This window comes from Podarcis muralis, chromosome 2 (assembly GCF_964188315.1).
Source record: "Podarcis muralis chromosome 2, rPodMur119.hap1.1, whole genome shotgun sequence".
In the NCBI taxonomy this organism is placed as follows: domain Eukaryota; kingdom Metazoa; phylum Chordata; class Lepidosauria; order Squamata; family Lacertidae; genus Podarcis; species Podarcis muralis.
This window is the reverse complement of record NC_135656.1, coordinates 91,421,432-91,440,652: the sequence shown is the minus strand read 5'-3', so window position 1 is coordinate 91,440,652 and position 19,221 is coordinate 91,421,432. Positions and strand designations below refer to the sequence as shown.

At 45.5% G+C, this 19,221-nt stretch overlaps 1 protein-coding gene across 1 annotated transcript in view; it reads left to right on the top strand.

Annotated features, from left to right (window-relative positions):
* Positions 1-19,221, top strand: part of LRRN1 (leucine rich repeat neuronal 1) — a 224,006-nt gene that overhangs the window by 183,821 nt on the left and 20,964 nt on the right. The window contains exon 2 of the mRNA XM_028719353.2: positions 11,848-12,233. The gene's annotated coding sequence lies outside the window, so the exon portion shown is untranslated. The remainder of the gene's footprint in view (positions 1-11,847; positions 12,234-19,221) is intronic.

The window sequence follows — 19,221 nt, the reverse complement described above, 5'->3', positions numbered from 1 at the left end:
ACGCAACTTCCAAAAGCATAATATCTTGACTTTATATAAAACTTCTATAAAATAAGGTAGCATAATTTTGTCGTCCGCTCTCCCAAAATATGGCAAACTGAAAGGGAACACATGGACAGAGTTATTAAAGGTCATATCAAAAGGTCTCTGATTCTGCACTAGACTGCTTGAAATCAGACAGTATTTGCACGTCCAGGTTCTAAGACAAAGCCATCAAAGTGCATCACAAGATAAGCCAAGATAGCTCTGGCTAGGCCAATGTTTGTGATGGAACGGGCACAGGTTACCTTGGCTGAACCTTCTTTCTTCTTCTGCCCCCCCCCCCCCCCCCCGCATTACCTGATGGCACTCAGTCATGGATGCACCAAAGCAGAAGTGATATTTAGAATTACTACAGGGCATTTTGAGTGTGCAAAATATATATTATGCCATTAACTTTTATAAAAGCTCTGCAAAAGTAGGACAGCATTGCAACCCATTTTGGAGTCAGGAAGGGGCAGGGAGAATAGTGCCTTACTCAAGAGCAGCTAATGAGTTTGTGGCTAGGATGAAGTTGAGCCAGGGATGCACCTAGCCACCACACTCCTTTGAAATACAAAGGGTAATACATTGAAACCGATAAAAGCAGGTTTAGAACGAAAGGACGTATCAGAGCAGGAATGGGGAACCTACAGCCCTACAGATGTTGCTGGAATTCAGATGCAGATTATTATTTTTTTTAATCAACCCAAGGCAAGGTTTTCTGTTTCTTACACAAAAAGTCCCCTGGCAGCAACACCATGTTAAGTTGTGTGTGTGTGTGTGTGTGTGTGTGTGTGTGTGTGTGTGTGTTATTGGGTTGTTCTTGTTTTTGTTTTTATTTTGATTATGCATTTTGTGTTTTTATATTGTGATTTTATCCTGTGAACTGCCCTGAAACCTGCAAGTACAAGGCAGTATACAGAACAGAAGGAAGGAAGGAGGAAGGAAGGAAGGAAAGAGTAGCAGATAAAACTTAACCAGTATGGCTTCACCAATCTCAGGCCTGCAAACTGAAGAAGGCCCTCTCCAGCCATCCCTCAGGATTCCTCCCCCCACAGGCCACCTACCCACAACTATCCTGCTTCACTGTCCTCGACGCCATTTGCGTGCTGTAATATGTCCTTGGATTCTGATAATGCCCATTGCTTGCCTGCAGGGAGACTAGAGAGTTGTATGTGTGTGTGGTGACTAGTGTAGAATCTATACAAAGGTTACATTTGCATTCATTGCTCTGCTTTGGTCCTGCCCACCAGTGGCATGTGGTCCCCAGAAAGGAATTGGTTCTCAGATTGGTTCCTGGATTGAAAAAAGTACTCATCCCTGCTCTGTCGTACTGTTTCCCATTGTGCAGTCTTAATGCTTTGTTGTTGTTGTTTAGTCGTGTCCAACTCTTCGTGACCCCATGGACCAGAGCACGCCAGGCAGTCCTGTCTTCCACTGCTACCCGCAGTTTGGTCAAACTCATGCTGGTAGCTTCGAGAACACTGCTCTGGTCAGACCTCACCTGGAGTACTGTGTCCAGTTCTGGGCACCACAGTTCAAGAAGGACACTGACAAACTGGAACGTGTCCAGAGGAGGGCAACCAAAATGGTCAAAGGCCTGGAAACGATGCCTTATGAGGAACGGCTAAGGGAGCTGGGCATGTTTAGCCTGGAGAAGAGGAGGTTAAGGGGTGATATGATAGCCATGTTCAAATATATAAAAGGATGTCACATAGAGGAGGGAGAAAGGTTGTTTTCTGCTGCTCCAGAGAAGCGGACACGGAGCAATGGATCCAAACTACAAGAAAGAAGATTCCACCTAAACATTAGGAAGAACTTCCTGACAGTAAGAGCTGTTCGACAGTGGAATTTGCTGCCAAGGAGTGTGGTGGAGTCTCCGTCTTTGGAGGTCTTTAAGCAGAGGCTTGACAACCATATGTCAGGAGTGCTCTGATGGTGTTTCCTGCTTTGCAGGGGGTTGGACTCGATGGCCCTTGTGGTCTCTTCCAACTCTATGATTCTATGATTTTAACACTCTCCAACCATCTCATCCTCTGTTGTCCCCTTCTCCTTGTGCCCTCCATCTTTCCCAACATCAGGTTCTTTTCCAGGGAGTCTTCTCTTCTCATGAGGTGGCCATGCCTTTGGTAAATGTAGCGAATTACTCTGTTTATCCAGCCACCAGATCCCCCTTTCTTCATTTCCACATCTTTGAATTATGACTTGCTAGTCACTTGCATTACTTACTTTCTTTAAGCACTGCCTCATAATAAGAAGAAATTTAAGAAATGGACTTTTTTTGGCAAAATATAATGAATCACTGCCACTTCCATATATTGCTGAAATTATCGCATGCATGTTGCTCAGCTAGCTGAAAGCATGCAGGGAGGCCACAAGGGAGAAGCAGCATTTATGCTCTGTTTATCATGGCTTTTGTTCTTAGATTTAAAAGATAGGGGTGTAATTAAAGTTGCTAGGTGTTTTTAAGTGCCTATCTGGAGAGCTGATGGAGTTTCTACTAATAGAGTCAAATGGGGTTTGTTCATGAAACGTTAGGGCCATGTTCGTTTGGGGAATAGGAACATCAGGTGAAGGAAAAGCTTCAGGCATGTTGATAGAACAGAGATAATGATGCTTTACTGAATTGTCTGAACTGCTTTGAAAACTCCTCTTAAAGTGACTTCTAGGCCTTGGCTAGGTACTCATAACCAGGAGCTGGGATGAAGAAGAAGAAGAGTTTGGATTTGATACCCTGCTTTATCAGGATATCAAAGCGGCTAACATTCTCCTTTCCCTTCCTCCCCCACAACAAACACTCTGTGAGGTGAGTGAGGCTGAGAGACTTCAGAGAAGTGTGACTAGCCCAAGGTCACCCAGCAGCTGCATGTGGAGGAGTGGGGAAGCGAACCCGGTTCACCAGATTACGAGACTAACACTCTTAACCACTACACCACACTGGTACATTGGGATGTACCAATTTCCTAGTTTCCACAGGATCGCTGTGTGTCCTACTTGGTGTCATGAAATGTGATCCTAAGTAGACAGGAGTGCATTAATACACTCCTTATGGTATTGTATAGAAGGCCTTATGGTATGGTATAGAAAGTGAAATGAGAAGGACTGAAGCAGAATAAAAGCCTGTGTTAGTAAGTTTGTTAGTATGGCTGCACTGCAGTTATCTTTAGACCAGTGTTTGTCAAATTGTGGGCCAGCCTCAGTGCCACAGCCACCCAGTGCCTCACTTTCCTGCCCCACCTACCTGTGCCATAGGCCTTGTGGTTGGATCAGGGCCAGCAGCAGCAACTTTACATTCTGGATAAAGGTGGCCAGGAGACAGGGAAGTTTGGGGGAGTTGGGGAGGAGGAAGGCAACTTCTGAGCGGAAAGGGCCAGAGGGAGGTGTTGAAGGAAATTAGCAAATGAAGTAATATGTTAAATGACGGTGGCGATAACAGCAATGATAATAGTAAGAGTAATAATGCAAAGAAACTAGCAGTAGAAAGGGAAGATGAGGGGGAAGGGGGCTGCCTAGGAGAGGGGGAAATATAACTTCTTCAGAATTTCTGATCAGCAAACTCTAAATTAAAAATTCTAAATGTGTATTTAATCTATACATATAAATTAGCACATGCAAATTTTATTCAGATTACTGTCCACTGTTTTGGCAAGGAGCAAGTAGCTATCCTATACCAAACACACATCAGAACCACCTCTCACCTTCATCAGAGAGTCTGAGGTATTTTGTTGAGGCAGCATTTCTTTGTTGCATAGAACTCTGCACAAACATTACTTGTGGAACACCAGCACACACACAAAAGAGAAAAAAATTATCCATATGACTGGAGCCATGTTTTGTTTTAGACATCTGGAGGTCATAAAGGCCAGCTCATTCATCAAACACATGGGGCCTCTTCACAAATTACATTTGGTTAGGCATATGCCAAATGGATTTTTAAAACATCCAAAAATATTAAGTGTGAATATGGGAAGCCCATGTATTTTGCAGAGGCACACATCTGACAGCTGGGATTGGATCCTGCTCCTAGCTGACTACACATACTGTCAATGGCAAACTTGGGCTTGTTAGTGTACAATATGTGAAAGAGCCTTCATCATACATACTTACGAATACACCCTCTTCATTTTGAAGTGTCAGACAGTTACAGCTACATGCAACAGCAACTATTATACCTCCAATCACAAAAAAGTCCTAAAATGATGGAGCTGGAAGGGACCCAGGGAATGAGCTATTCCAGGTGGCCCTTAGTCTAATGAGCTGCTAGTGTACCAACAGTTGATTTTACAAAGATAGTTATAAGACTCTTACCCAGATCCATATGTAGGCTGAAAGAGAGAATTGTGTGTGGCCCTGTGTGAAGGGCCCTGTGTGGCCCTTTCATTGGCTGACTTTTAATTTCATAACTGTGATTAACAGACCAACCTTTCTGACCTGGGCCAGTTCAATGTGTGTATGAAAGTTGGAGAAGAAATAGATTAGTCTTTAAGGTGAGAAATCGTCAAGCACTCTCACATAGGACTTTACTATACTTTAAGTATCTCTTGTGTGAAGCTACAGTACCACTGTTAATTCAGGAGAGAAAATGGAGGAGACACATTTTATATGTAGTGTGAATGAGTACTCCAGCCACTGGTAGGTACTGTATTACATTTGCATCAGAAATCTATTAAAAGCAAGAGCCGCTTTCTAAATCTCGTGTGCAAATTCCTTTGACTACGAACCCATGCAAAGATCCAAACTATCTTGCAGGAGTACTAGCTAGGCTGGCTATATTAATGCCCATTGTAAAGAGTCTTTTGTCACGCATAAGGAGCCAATGAATGGTAGTAAATGGGCTTTTCTCCAGGGGTTCAGAGCAGAAACATTTATGAGAGCAATAATATGAATTCAATGTAGTAGCCAGCAGTGTGCCTTCTCACTGGCCTTCTCATTAGCTCGGTATTTGAGCTTATGTTTTGCATACAAATGGTCCCAGATTCTCATCACTGGTACCTCCAGGTAGGAGGGCTGAGGGAAAACACCTGAAGGGCAGATGCCAGTTAACGAAGACCAATATGGTGCATTCAGGATATTGTGGACTACAACTCCCATCATCCCTGAACATTGGCCATGTTGATTGGGACTGACAGAAATATAGTCCAAAGCCCCCAGAGGGCACCATCTTGACTTCTCCTGGTGTAGCCAACACTGAGCTATATGGACCAATGAACTAAGATGGTGTAGGGCGGCTTCCTTGTGTGCCTACCAAAACAGTTTTGACCATTTAATATGAGCTTTATCTGAGCTGCTTCAGATTATGCCGTGTTGCACAGCAAATTTAAAAGTTAAGAAAAAATAATTTAGTAGATGCATATTCCCCAATGATTTCATAGATGAGTACTTAGTTCTTCATTAAAAACAAATATGTGTGCAACGTTTCCCCTATAGCAATATGCTTGACAGCTGTTTCCGATTGCTAAACACACACACACACACACACACACACAAACACATGTATTGCATTATTTAAAATAGGGGCTGCTTTTTCCAGATGTTTAGATTGCGGATTTGAAAGTAATACAAAAAGGTTTCATCGCAATGCCTGCAAAAGGTCTACAAGGAAGCAGCAACATCTTTCTTTTTGCTGGCATTGCATATCTTTTGCTTTCTATGCGACACAATTCTTTTTCTTGGTCTAAAAAATAGTGCAGTGTTATGCTATGCATCTAATGCTTTGTGACAGAAATGGGAAATTTATTCCATTAAAAATGGTATAATAAATCCAAAAAAAGATAGCTCCTGGGATGAAAATCTATTCACAACAGAGAAGGTTTTGCAAAAGGAAGCTTCAAATATGATATCCGTTTATACCAATTACACATGATGGATAGTAGCAAAGTAACACAGAGACTGACTGATGAGAATTCAAGTGGCAATGGAAGAGAAAGCAGCATTCTGAAAGGCAGTGATGAGTTCTGTTCAATATGCTCACGTGTTAAAATTCAGTGCATTCTTAGCATAGCCCAAATAACCTTTCAAACCTCAAAAAATAAAATTGGTGCTCTGCATGCAATACTGCCTCAAAGCTTGAAGCATAATTAAGCCAAGACCATATTGGCTGTGGATTTAATTTATCTTCATCTGATTAAAAGGAAGAACTTTCCTTAATATCAGTGGTGAACTGATTTTCTTCTCTAATTGGTTCCTAGAAAGCACCTTGTTGGCGATTTCATTATCTTTCCAATGGCAAAAGCAACAGCTGCCTATAAACATCGTGGTATTTCTGAGAACTACATCCTAACTTCTTCCCAAAAAATAAGTTTGATTAATTTTAAAATTGTAGGCTCAGGGGTTAGTGAATTAGGGGACTGTGAAGTGTGCTGAATTGATGGCCTTCAAATCAATACACCATTCAAATCTTTTGGCACACCATAATCATGCTTTTGCAAGATAAAAGTGTGTGACATTTATAAACATGAAAACATTGAATTCCTCAGGTTTCTGCAAAAGCTACCATTTTGCATCACCTGCAAGGCTTTTTTTCAATCCGAAACTTGCCGGACCTCTCAGATGGGCACCATTGTCATTCTAAGAGAGCAAGGGAGGTGTTCGTGGTGAGATCTAGAAAAATAGCACTGGTTTGGATGTATTCCAGGCATGGACCAAATAACTCTTGTGTTTTGTATATGCCCAGTAATATTATGAACCTTCCTTCACCACTTAAGGTAATTGTATAGAGCATTACTGAACATTTCCTCTTTCGGGAAAGTCACAACATCCACAACCAGGAGTGGGGCTTTATCAGCTGCAGCCCTAAATTATTGAATAATCTCTTGTTACTGGTTTGCATATTAATATTTACTTCAGCCTTTAGGAAACAATACAAGGTCCACTTGGTTTACACAATTTTTGTCATGATAGGCTAGCCCTCCTACACTGCTGAATTATTGCTGACACTGCTTTAGGATTTCCTGGTTGATGCTGCTACTTTCAGTAGGGCTATGCCGGTAACTTTGCAGTCTCTTTTCTAGGCTACAGAGCAGCCCTCCTCCTTTCCTCATATACTAGGGAGTGGACAGGGGGGAGGGAAAGAGTCTCTGTATTGCTGAGACGGGTCTCTCCTCTCACTTCCCTTGCTGCGCTACAGCCTTGCAGCACAAGACTGAAAGATAAGGAAGCGTCTCTCCCACCCCCATCATTTGGGCGACCACCTTCCAGCCCTGTGCCGTACCCTCACTCTTCTGTGCTTGTGAACTTTTGCGAACCTCTAAAGAAGCAAGTAATGAATGGTAATTTTGGACTAGTAGGAGCATTTTGCCTGGTGACACCGAGTATTGGTATTGGCCTGGTGACACCGAGAGCCACGCTACACATTATAATAAGCACACATTTTAAAAGCACAGTGAAACTGACCACTTTTATTTGGAAGAAAAAACTGTAGGGCCCTGCTAAAAATCATCCCCAGGCTGCTATTTGCCCCCCAAAGTAGTATTTACTCATCCATTGGGAGCAAACAGCAGCCAGTGGGCAGAAACAGAAGGGAAGAATTTTCAGCAGAAAATTGGTGAGGGCCCCTGATCTGGCATGAAAACTTGTTTTAAGCAGGTTTTTAAGATGTGTGTTTATCGTAGCAAATAGACTGGCCCTTTAGCTAATTTTAGTGCTTTTATACAATATTGTTACAAGCCACCCCAATCCCTGAGCAGTGTGAGATTCCAAGGGTCTTGGCATTTAACCAGGGTTTGTGTTTCCTTTGGAGACTATGGTGTCTTTATACGCACATATACAGGCAACTCCCCATTCGTGTGAGGGTTGCATTCTGGATCACTGTGTGCATCAGTGGGGTGCGCATAAGTCCGTTCTGCCTCCTTCTGGGGCCGAAAACAGCACACACGCCAGCTGTTGTGTAGCAATCAAATGTGCACAAAATGATTGCTGCCTGTAGGATGGAAGGGTGTACAGCATTCACAGTCCAAAAGGAGCCAGCTTCCGCAGCAGCAACCTATCCAAACAGGCGGGTGGCATTGTCCTGAACCATGGATTCAAAGCAGAAGCTAGCATCGTTCAGAGCCTCTTTGTAACAGCCTGTTCCAATCATGCCACAATGGCTTCTGCCCTTCAGTCCCTGCATGGAGTTCTGCCCATTTCCTCGTGCTCCTTCCCAGCAGTGCTTGATTACCTCAGCACCCAGGAACCTAGAGGGTATCAGGGGACCCACGAACCTGTAATTATATATTTCTTTTTTTGTTGATAAGGTTTTAGTCATTTGTTGTTGAGATTCCTTCTCTTGTTGTAAGCTACTACAAGCATGTGGTGAGGTAAACTAGTAATATTTTAAATAAATTAATAAGATAACATAGAAAAGTGCCTTTGTCCATCCAGTTCTGTCTACAGTGAATGGGACGCGGGTGGCACTGTGGTCTAAACCACTGAGCCTCTTGGGCTTGCCGATCAGAAGGTCGGTGGTTCGAATCCCCACGACAGGGTGTGCTCCCGTTGCTCTGCCCCAGCTCCTGTCAACCTAGCAGTTTGAAAGCACACCAGTGAAAGTAGATAAATAGGTACCACTGCAGCAGGAAGGTAAATGGCGTTTTTGCGCACTCTGGTTTCCATCACGGTGTTCCTTTGCATGAGAAGCAGTTAAGTCATGCTGGCCACATGACCCGGAAAGCTGTCTGTAGACAATCACCGGCTCCCTCTGCCTGACAGCGAGATGACTGCCACAACCCTATAGTAGCCTTTGACTGGACTTAACTGCCCAGGGATCCTTACCTTACCTTAACAGTGATTGGCAATGGCTCCCTGAAGTGTGCTGGTCCCGGGGGGGGGGGGGAGGGTTACCGTGCAGCGTGGTCTAAGTCTGGTCGTAGGTCGAGGGTAAGGAGGCTGTCCGTCAGGGGCGTAGCGAGGTCCAAAGCAAGGAGTCAGGCATGGTCAGGAACTCAGAAGAGCAGGTCGGCTGCCGGCAGGAACAGGATACCAACGATGTTGCTCCCGCAACCTGGGTCTGGGCTGACTGGCCTTTATCTCCTCTGAGGCATAGGGCGGCCCTGGCCCACAGGTGATTCGCCACTCCTGGCCTGGAGGCGAGCACTCCTCCTGCGAGAACTTAGTTCCCTCCGCCTCTCTGCCCTGAGCCTCTGCAGCTTCGGAGAGGCTGGAGGGTTACTGGACCCAGAGGCAACCTCACCTTCCCCTGACAGGGCTGAGAGAGGTGCACCTGCAGGCAATGGGTCCTAGATCACCTCCGGAGCCAGAGCAGATTCAGCTGGTGTCTGCTCCTGAGGATCCGGCACAGGTGAGGGCCCTTCAGGTTCAAGCCCCAGCCCCGGCTCAGCCGGCCCTGGAGGCAGGGACTCCTGTGCAGGCTGGGATTCCTCAGGTTCAGCCTCTGAATCCGATTCCCAGGCCATCACATGAGGTTTCAGACAGGACATTCCCAGTCCTAAATAGAGATGTTGGGGATTGAATCTGGGACTTTCTGCATGCACAGCACATGCTCTGCGGCTGAGTTATGGCACTTCCCCCTAAAGCACATTGTTATTGCCAAATTAGACTTGGGAATAGCTGCATCCCTGGCCAGGTATGGTAAGTTAAGAACTGCTTCCAGGTACGCAAGCAGCGAAACTTTACAAAAGTTGATGTTGTTTGTCACACCTTTTCACAAATGACTAACATTGATATGTGTAGTCAAGCAAGCAAGCAAAAACATTTATAGACAGGCAACTTAGGAATAATTTATTAATAGGCTGAATGCACAGCAATCATTACTGCATTGCACATTACTGCAGTGCGCGCCCTATATTTATGCAGACACCCCAGCGGCCTAAACAAGGAGGGGAAGAGTGCAGGGTAGGAGCAGAGGGTAAGAGCAACATCACTATTCCTCTCCTTTGAACACAAGTTTCTGGGCATCGCAAGTGGGGAGAGTGTGGCTGAAGGGGTGGTTCTGCTTTAGGCAGTACCACAAAGAATGATGAGGTAAGAAATTGCTTTCTGAGACTCACAGATGCTTTTGCACTTGTGTGAGTCCTGCTTATGAGTTTCCCATTTGCATCTGGTTGGCCACTGTGCAAACAGGATGCTGGACTATGTGGTCCAGAGGAGGGCAACCAAAATGGTCAAAGGCCTGGAAACGATGCCTTATGAGGAACGGCTAAGGGAGCTGGGCATGTTTAGCCTGGAGAAGAGGAGGTTAAGGGGTGATATGATAGCCATGTCACATAGAGGAGGGAGAAAGGTTGTTTTCTGCTGCTCCAGAGAAGCAGACACGGAGCAATGGATCCAAACTACAAGAAAGAAGATTCCACCTAAACATCAGGAAGAACTTCCTGACAGTAAGAGCTGTTCGACAGTGGAATTTGCTGCCAAGGAGTGTGGTGGAGTTTCCGTCTTTGGAGGTCTTTAAGCAGAGGCTTGACAACCATATGTCAGGCGTGCTCTGATGGTGTTTCCTGCTTGGCAGGGGGTTGGACTCGATGGCCCTTGTGGTCTCTTCCAACTCTATGATTCTATGATTCTATGACCATCTGCCTGATCCAGCAGGGCTGTTCTTATGGTCCTAAGGTTGCTCGGTCCAGCTCCTGCCAACCTAGCAGTTCGAAAACACGTCAAGGTGCAAGTAGATAAATAGGTACCGCTCCGGCGGGAAGGTAAATGGCGTTTCCATGCGCTGCTCTGGTTTCGCCAGAAGCGGCTTAGTCATGCTGGCCACATGACCCAGAAAAACTGTCTGCGGACGTCGGCTCCCTCGGCCAGTAAAGCAAGATGAGCACCACAACCCCAGATTCATTTGCAACTGAACTTAACTGGCAGGGGTCCTTTACCTTTTAAGGTTGGCAGAAACCAACGACAGGGTCTTTTTAGAAGTGGCCCCACCATTCTCCCCTGAGAACTTTAGTTACCCCCTCTTCTCTTTAGCCTTCAAGCACTTCCTAAAGTAGATATAGATAGATGATAGATAGATAGATAGATAGATAGATAGATAGATAGGTAGGTAGATGGATGGATCGTTCTGGTAGACTCCACCATGCTTTTTATTGCGGGCACCCACACTCTGATGTTGTTTTTATTTGGTTTTGTCAGATTGCTTTGCTTTCAACATTTTAAAAATATTGCCTACTCTTAAGCCTTGACATAAAAGGAGGGCCAGAAACCCACACAAAGGCAATAGCGGAACCCTAGAGGAGGCATCTACTTGGCAACAAGCGCCACTGAGTTCAATGGGACTTGCTACCCATGTATAGGAAACATCTCTTTGGCGCAAACACTGAAAGGGGAAGTGCCAAATGCCCTACAATTCCACCTGCTCAGAAGAAGGCAAATACAGACAGAGAGACCGAGCTAACGTGTTGCACATTCTTCCATGGGGGGCGGGGGGGGGGTAATCCGCCGAGCAGAAGCGGTTTCCTTTGTGCGCTCATTGTCTGCTTGGTTCCCGCACCCAAAAGAAGCAGCCTCCCTCCCCGCTCCGTCCCCCTGCTCAGGCCCCAGTGAAAAGGGGTCTGCGAGACGCGGCGGGGGTGGGGGCTCTTGTCGCTGCCTGTCGCCCACCCCACCCTTCGCCGCCGTTCCCACAGCCGCCCTGGCAGCAGGGCAGAAGCCCCTCGCGGCCCCCTCGAGCAGGCTCCCTCGCCTTCCCCCTTTGTTAGCAGCCCCTACAGATGGTGCCCTGCTCGGGTCTCGGGTGTATTGCGAAGCGGGCGCGCGGGGGGGGGGGGGGGAGGGCGCGCGGCGAGCGGCCAATGGCGAGGCAGCCCGTCAGCTGACCTGCTTTGCTTACACCAGGTGCACGCCGGCTGCGGGCTGTGCAAAGCCGAGCTGAGGAGAGAGAAGGAGGAGGCAGAGGCAGCAGCAGCAGCAAGTGCGCGCGGCGGGAGGAGGGAAGGCGCCCGCGAGCACGAAGAGACCCCCGGCCAGCGGGGGGAGGAGGAGGAGGAGGAAGAAGAAGAGCGCGCGCCTTGCCCGCGGGGCCCCGAGTGGAAATTACAGCCGCGGTCGCCTCGGAGAAAGGAGAGGCGGCGGCAGGAGAGGGGGGCGCGCCCCGCCGTCCTTCTGGCCGCAGACTTGTGGCGTTTGAAACTCGAGCTGCCGGAGCCTGGCTAAGCGAGCCTCCTCGCCACCGGGGATTGTTGTGCCTTTCCGGGCGCGGTTTAAGGAGCCTCTCTTGCGTCCTGCATGGGGGGGAGGGCCAGCGAGGCTCGTTCCTAGCGGCCGCTGTTGCCTCTCTTTGGGTAAGTGTGTCCCTCCTCCGCCTGGGCAGCTGGGAAGAAGGGAGATGGGTTACCTGGGCGGGGAAGGGGTTAAAGCGGAAGCCAAGTTGCTATGGAGTAGTAAGCAGGGAGGGAAATGCTCTATAGTATATATGCTATATCTCTAGCATTCCACCAAGCCACCAGTGCCGGGAATTTGTGGGCTGGGAGGTGATGGCATTTCACTGGGCAGAACGATAAGCGAGCCCTCCAGGGAGCAGAGGCTGAGATGTCACCTAGCAGGGATTGCTTTTGTTTGGAAAGGCTGCGCAGGGAATTGGGACGCTTAGAGAGCGTTGCCTAGCGGAGAGCGTCCAGAAGGCTGATAAGCAATGGGCAAAACAGATGGAGCAAACAGCACCCTGCCCTCTGGCCCTGGATTTCTGGCCATGGTTAGAAGGGGAAAGGAGGGTAAACAAGGGGGCGATTGTCTTCTCTCCCCTTCCCCTTGCCCCCAAATTTCTTTTTCTTAAGTGTTGACTTGCTGTTGGAGACCCTAGAAAGAAGAAACAAAGGTCAATCTAACCTGGTTTAAGGGGCGGGGGGAGGAAGGGAGCAGTTAGGTGTTAGCTGTTGTTCTTTTCTGCAATAGGTGTGATGATTCCAAAGGCTGGCTGCCTCCATCCAGCTGGCTGGAAGACTAAAAAGGGTGTGTGTGTGTGTGTGTGTGTGTGTTGTCTCTCATCTAGCCCAGGCAGACCAAGTATGGAAAGTTTGCCAGCTAGTGTCCTTTGTCCTCTCCCAAGGCAGGAGGGTGAAGAGGATGCTGGCTGGTAGCAGCTATGATGAAAATCTGCACCCCCCACCCCCAAATCTTCCCTGAACCAGACAGTTTGCTAGTTTGTGGTTTCAGCCGAAGCATGAAACTCTTTCCCCGCCTTGTCTTTTTCTGCAGAGGCTTGAAGCACTTCAGTGAGATGCATGTGCTTTATCTGCAATTGTCATGCTCTGCATTGGGGAGCTGGTTGCTGTCAGGAAAGTTATGCCCAGTGATTATTTCATGACTTTGGGACTGTGTTAGTGTACCCTCCAGGGGAGGTTTCTTCTTTAGAAAAAGAAGAAGGAAAGCATGTGTGTGAAATTAGTCAAAGTCAAGAAGATGTTTTCTGGAATATCCTCTGATGCCTGGATGACTTTTGTTACCTTCCTCTGTCTTGCTCTTAAGAAGCACTTTACTACTTAACTTTGTCCTCTTACTTTCTTTTTTTACTTCCTTCTGATTTTTAATGGACTTGCTGCATTGAGCTGCTAAGGCGCAGGCAATGGGGAAAGTACCAGGCTGAAGTTTCTGTGATTCCCATTTCTCATGGGGAGGAGGAGGCTGGTGCTGTGTGTCCCCCTAAATCTCTGATTTGCATGCAAATGGGAATGCACCCTGGCAGATGTCTTGCCTCATCCATTCACATGAAGGAATTTGAAAAGACAAGGAGTCTTCAGTTTAACAATAGACCTTAAGAAAATGGTATAAAGGCTTAGTGTGAGGGTTGCTCCCCCACCCCACTCTTCTGCACCAGCTCCCCTTGCTCTTTGGACATTTATATGGCAAGCTGTCTCTAGTAATCTGACCATGATAGGGTAAAATATGCTTCCTCTGGAGAAGTTTGTTGCAACCTCGAGTTTCCAGGTAGGAAACAAGATCCAACAGGGGCTTTTCTTCCCCCAAATTTGTTGAAACTGATGGCCAGACAGCCTGGCAACTTGAAGACCAACATCCACATACAAACTAGTGTGTCTGAGCCATTGTGTGAGAAGAAGGAGCATCCAAAAGTACAAAGTCCTGGAGTTGTTACTGAGGTTTTAGACAGTGAGGACTTTAGGCCCTCTGCAAGGTCACCTAGCCAGTAAGCTAGAGGTACAGAGCTGCCCTCAAGAGAATCCAGTTTCTGAAGGAAGCCATTCTCCAGTGAGGGAAAGGAGATCTCTGAATCACACCCAGAGGGGAGGAATGTAGTCATCCTTTTGGGGATGGGCCCTAACAAAGTTGTAGAAGGTCCGTGGTTCCGTCTCTGACCTTCCAGGTAAGACTGGGAAATACTTCCACTGGAGATTCTGGAGAGCTACTGCCAGGCAATGGGAACAATACTGAGTTGGATGGACCAGTTATAAGGGAGCTTCCTATGTTCCTGTCATTAATTGAGGTAGGGCTCCACCCTTAGACATTATTTCCAGGTCTTTCAGTTTCTGCCTAGTCTCATTCCAGCAATAAGCAGCCTTTTTTGGAAACCTTCAAATGAGTAGGAGTTCAATCTATCTCTCTCTATTACTGTTCTATATAAAACTGTGCTATCATTATCTGAGAGCTTCAAGTAAAAGGGTAGAGTTGCTTCTTTCATATCTTTCCAGATGTTCAGAACTTTTTCTCTCCAACTGCATTCCAGAGGGGAGAGATTACTTTGTTTTCCAGAGTATTACTTTGTTTTCTCGTTAAGTTTGAACCAAATGTAGCTTTGCCCTTAAAGACAAAATGCAGTTCCCTCCCTCTCTCTGCGTTGTTCATGACATTGACATCAAATAAAGGATGCAGTAAGCTTCCTTGCCTTCAGGCCAGATAAGACAAGATCCTGAGTCAGTGGGTTTTAATGGTGACCTAATCTTTTTAAATTGTTGTGCGCACCTCTAAAGACTTTGAAGTGCTTAGGGGGGGGCGCGCAAAACCACATCCACAAAGCATTCAGTGTGGTTCAGTGTGAAATGCTAGAAAATACCAAGGCAATTTATACGTCTTCAAAGCATGCCCTTTCCTCTGCCCTTTCAGGCATTAGTTTGGTAGACAGCAGCTGGCGCATTTCACCTTCTGGCTTTGTGGAGCCCTCATCACAGACTTGTGGTGTGGACTACACGTGAGCATGGATGAATATACCTCCTTGTCTGCCAGGCACCAGTTGCCTCCTCCTTTGTTTAGCTGCATAGCCGAAAGCAAAAGACCCCATTCACCAAGAAAGCAGTTAACCCCTGGGTTCCACGGTTTCATTGAAGAAGGCGTTTCAGTGAGCTAGCAGGAAAGAAGGCATTGTATTGGTTGTATTGGCATTGTTTCGGGGTGGACAACAGATGTTCGCCTGCTATTTTACATGTTTCGCTAAGTTATTTAGTGCCGGTTCGTTGGGTGCTTCCCAGCGAGCAACTGGCTAGAAAAAGAGGCAGAATCAAATGAAGAGTTTGCAGTTCAGTTTGCAGGTGGGAGAAAGAAACATCACCGCTGAATGATCAGCCCCCCCCCCCCGAACTGTTTGGGAGTTGCCAAGGAATACATCAGAAAACTCTTTAGGTTGTACGTTATTTTCTTCTTTGTGAGATCCCACGTGAAATTACTTCGCTGTTCAGTCCATCCATTAACTTATTAAAAAGTGGAAAGGAAGTGCTTTTAAATACGTCTTCAGGGGTTGCCTTCAAGAAGATGATTAGTGGGGTAAACGTGGCAGCGTTTAGCCGCCCCCACCCCCAAACCTGTGCAACTCCGGTTGCTGCTGCATTGGACTATGACTTCTGAAGCATGACATCTGCTCTACATTTGAGGACTTCCTGTGCAATTTAGAATCCTTCATGATCAGTTTTCCAAACTGTGGAGTCCCCATGTGTAGAGCAGGCTCCCTGTTTTCAAAGTTATAGTCCCAAACAGCAATGGCAAGTAGAGCCATGGTAGGCTGAAGCAAGCGCTTTGTGCCACACTTGCCCAGTTCGCAGGAATCCTATCTAAAGAGGGCTATTATTTCATGCAACCAGATCTTGCCTTTATACTTCCGGTGGATTGTGAATTTGAAGTTATTGGCCTGTTTTGTTTTGTTTTAAGGTGAGGGTGTACACAAGCTTGTCAGAAGAGAGCCATCCCATGTAGGGTTTCCACAAATCTCTTGTTTCAGCCTTGCAAATAAATCTGGAAAAGTTACTAGCCCACCTCTCCTTATGTAGCTGCATCCAACATTTGTGGCATAAAAGTGACAACTTGTATAAAGATGCATTTCCTCCCTCCCTATGGATGACTCTCTGTTTGGAAGTCTGGCTTGTTTTTGAGGTTTCCTACTACTTTTAGTATGTTGCAAACAATATTTTATGAAAGCCTGAAAAGTTATGCTTGCAGTGTTTGTGGTGAGTTCTGGATCGTGGATTCTTCACAGGGCACACAAGCCCCTCTCCTGTACTTCCTGACTGATCTGGGCTGTATTCACATGCCTAACTGAAGCATTTAGTGCTCAGTTCCATGTCATTTGGAAACAGTTGTTTTTTTTCTGGGTCCAAATAACATGGAAAGAGTGCTAAACTTGTGCTGTTTTCCACTATATTTCCAGAAGTGGCTTTTACATCCTGAGAAAGCTCAAGTTCAATGTGGAAAAGATCACTTAGGGAAACTGAATAAACTGCCCTAGATGAGCCATTTCCCCTTTAAATATTGCAAAAGGGGGGGCAGGCGTGGCAAAGCCATTGCAATGTCAAACCCTGCCAATCTTTTAAAGGCTCCAAACCTTTGCAAAACCCAGCCAGCAGAGCCCCTGGGAGCTGCCCAGGGTTCTGATTTCCCTCGTCCTGCTGGGCTGGAGTGGAGTGGAACAGAGCTGGTGGCTCTGGCATTCATTTTCACTTTCCCTGTGGTCTCCAAGCCCCAGCAGAACAGGACAAATGGTCTCTAACCCAGGGCAGATGAACCTGAAGCCCTCCAGATGTGGTTGGACTTCCAGCTTCCATTTGCCCCAGCCTGCATAGTCAGTGATAGGGTGGGTGTTTGCAGTCTACCAACATCTAGAGAGCCATTGGTTCCCAACTTATGCTTTAATTTTAAAGTGTTTGCTCTTCAGTAGAGCAGCAATGTGAAAGTAGGCTTTTCTGCCCCTAAAGTACCCAAATTTCTAACTGGACCATTGATACTTACACACATATAGAATCTGCTTTGACTTCAAAATCCTGCGTTGGAAGATGTCGTTCATGGCTCATGAAAATAAGATGGCATACTTGCTCGTAGGAGGCCTGTATGACTAATTTTAACAATCCAGGTCACAGGCTTAGACACTTTCAATGCTGGTAGTCACAATTACTGCTTTACCTGCTATTTCTTTTCCGCTGTTACTTTTAGTCAAAGAAATGTGATGGTCTGGTATTTCTCTCAGCAGTACTTTAGGTGAGTCAAAGCTAAAAGTACTAGAATAGCATTGTAATTTAGTACAATATATCGAGACAATTTAAGAGTCCACAAACTTCCTCTTCTGCAGTCTGTTTCTCTTAATACATTGTGTTGTAAAGTGTAATATAATACAAGAAAAGAAAAGCCTTAATTAGAACTGTCCAAACATTAAGGGAAGTATTAAAAATAAACAATTACAAGCTCAAGGTTAAATGTAAATCAACTTGCATAACTGCAGCTTAGTGTGCGAAATCATTTAAGTTTTCTGAAACTTTTAAGACAAGTAGCAAACTTTACAAGTCAAATCAGGCATTTGTTTTAACATAATCAGATGCATATTTGGTCAGGAGAAACTATTTTCCTTAATGCAGTTTTGTTCCGTTCACTTCTGAAGCAAGGTTTCTTAAAAAGAGGAAAAGGTCCCTTATTCTTTCACGCCCCATTATTTTCTAAATATGTAGTTAAAAGCACTGTGCACCCAAACTATTGAAAATCTGGGTTTAATTTTTTGTACTCATCTTAGAGCTGAACTGAGATCTATTGCACATACTAAGAACTTTAAAAAACCAAAACCCTGTAAGTATGCCTGAAATTATTAACAAAGAGGGAGTTTCAGTTTTACAGTGCATATCTGCTTTGAAGCATAATAAAACATAATAAAAACAAAAAGTAAACAAATCCATAATCTCCTTCCACAAACACATTTAAAAGGACATATAATGTTAATCAGCCAAAGGCCTGGTTGCAGAGGAATGTTTTTGCCTGGCACCTAAAGTCTCCCTGGGGAGAGCATTCCACAAATCGGGAGCCACTGCAGAAAAGGCCCGTTCTCATGTTGCCGCTCTCTGGACGTCTCATGGAGGAGGCACACAAATAAGGGCCTCAGATGATGAACACAGTGTCCAGGTCAGTTCATATGGGGACAGGTGGTGCTTGAGGTGTTGCAGTCAATGGGATTTACTCTGATAAATATGTATAGGTTTGCACTTTTATTTTTTTTAGTTCTGTTCTTTTGGTTAGCCTTAGGGACCTGATTCTCAGATGTCACTGCAACCCTTTGTAGGTCAAGTAGTCTTTGGAGGATGGCCTGAGAGTGTTTCTTCTAAGGAAATTGGCTTGCAAATACACATACCAGGATTTAGTTTTCCTAGTATGTGTATTTGCAATCTGAATAGGTAAAAAAACCAGGAAGGATTAAGGTAGGGTCAGGGCTTGAGAATAGCTTTAAAGAAAGGGAACAGGAAATGGAACAGGTGAATAACCTTTAACAAAGGACATTAGAATATTAGTTTAATATACACATTCATTCAGAAAAAGGAAAGGGGAAAAAACAGAAATAATGAAGATACTTGTAACAAAATCTGTCTTCTCTAGTGCTACTTTAAGCTCCTTTATTATTTCTTTAATTTTGGAGCTTTTCTTAATAAAAACAAACTGTAATTTTCAGACTCGAGCCATCCCAGTTCACCCATAATACTCTTTGGCAGGCATGTGGTCCCCACAGCTGTCCTCTCATTTGTGTATGAAATAGAAACACTGGTGTCATTTGTAGGTTACCATAGTTACATGAACAATACACGTGTGATACTTCATCCTTCCAAGCTAAAAGGGTTTCTCAGTTCTGTGCCTAGAAAATGTCTGCCAGGCAAGGGGGACAAACCTATGGGAAGGGTGACTTTAAACATTTTTTTTAAGCACCCCCTTTAATTCACTTTCTACAATGTTAATTTATTGCAATTCTCCTTTTCAGTTTAACAAAAGCTAATTGCAGGCCTCCAGCCAATTAAGCACTTCATCCAGCAAGCTGCCACAATAATGTGGGTTTGCAGGTGTCCTGTAGGCTCAGGAATCGGGGGC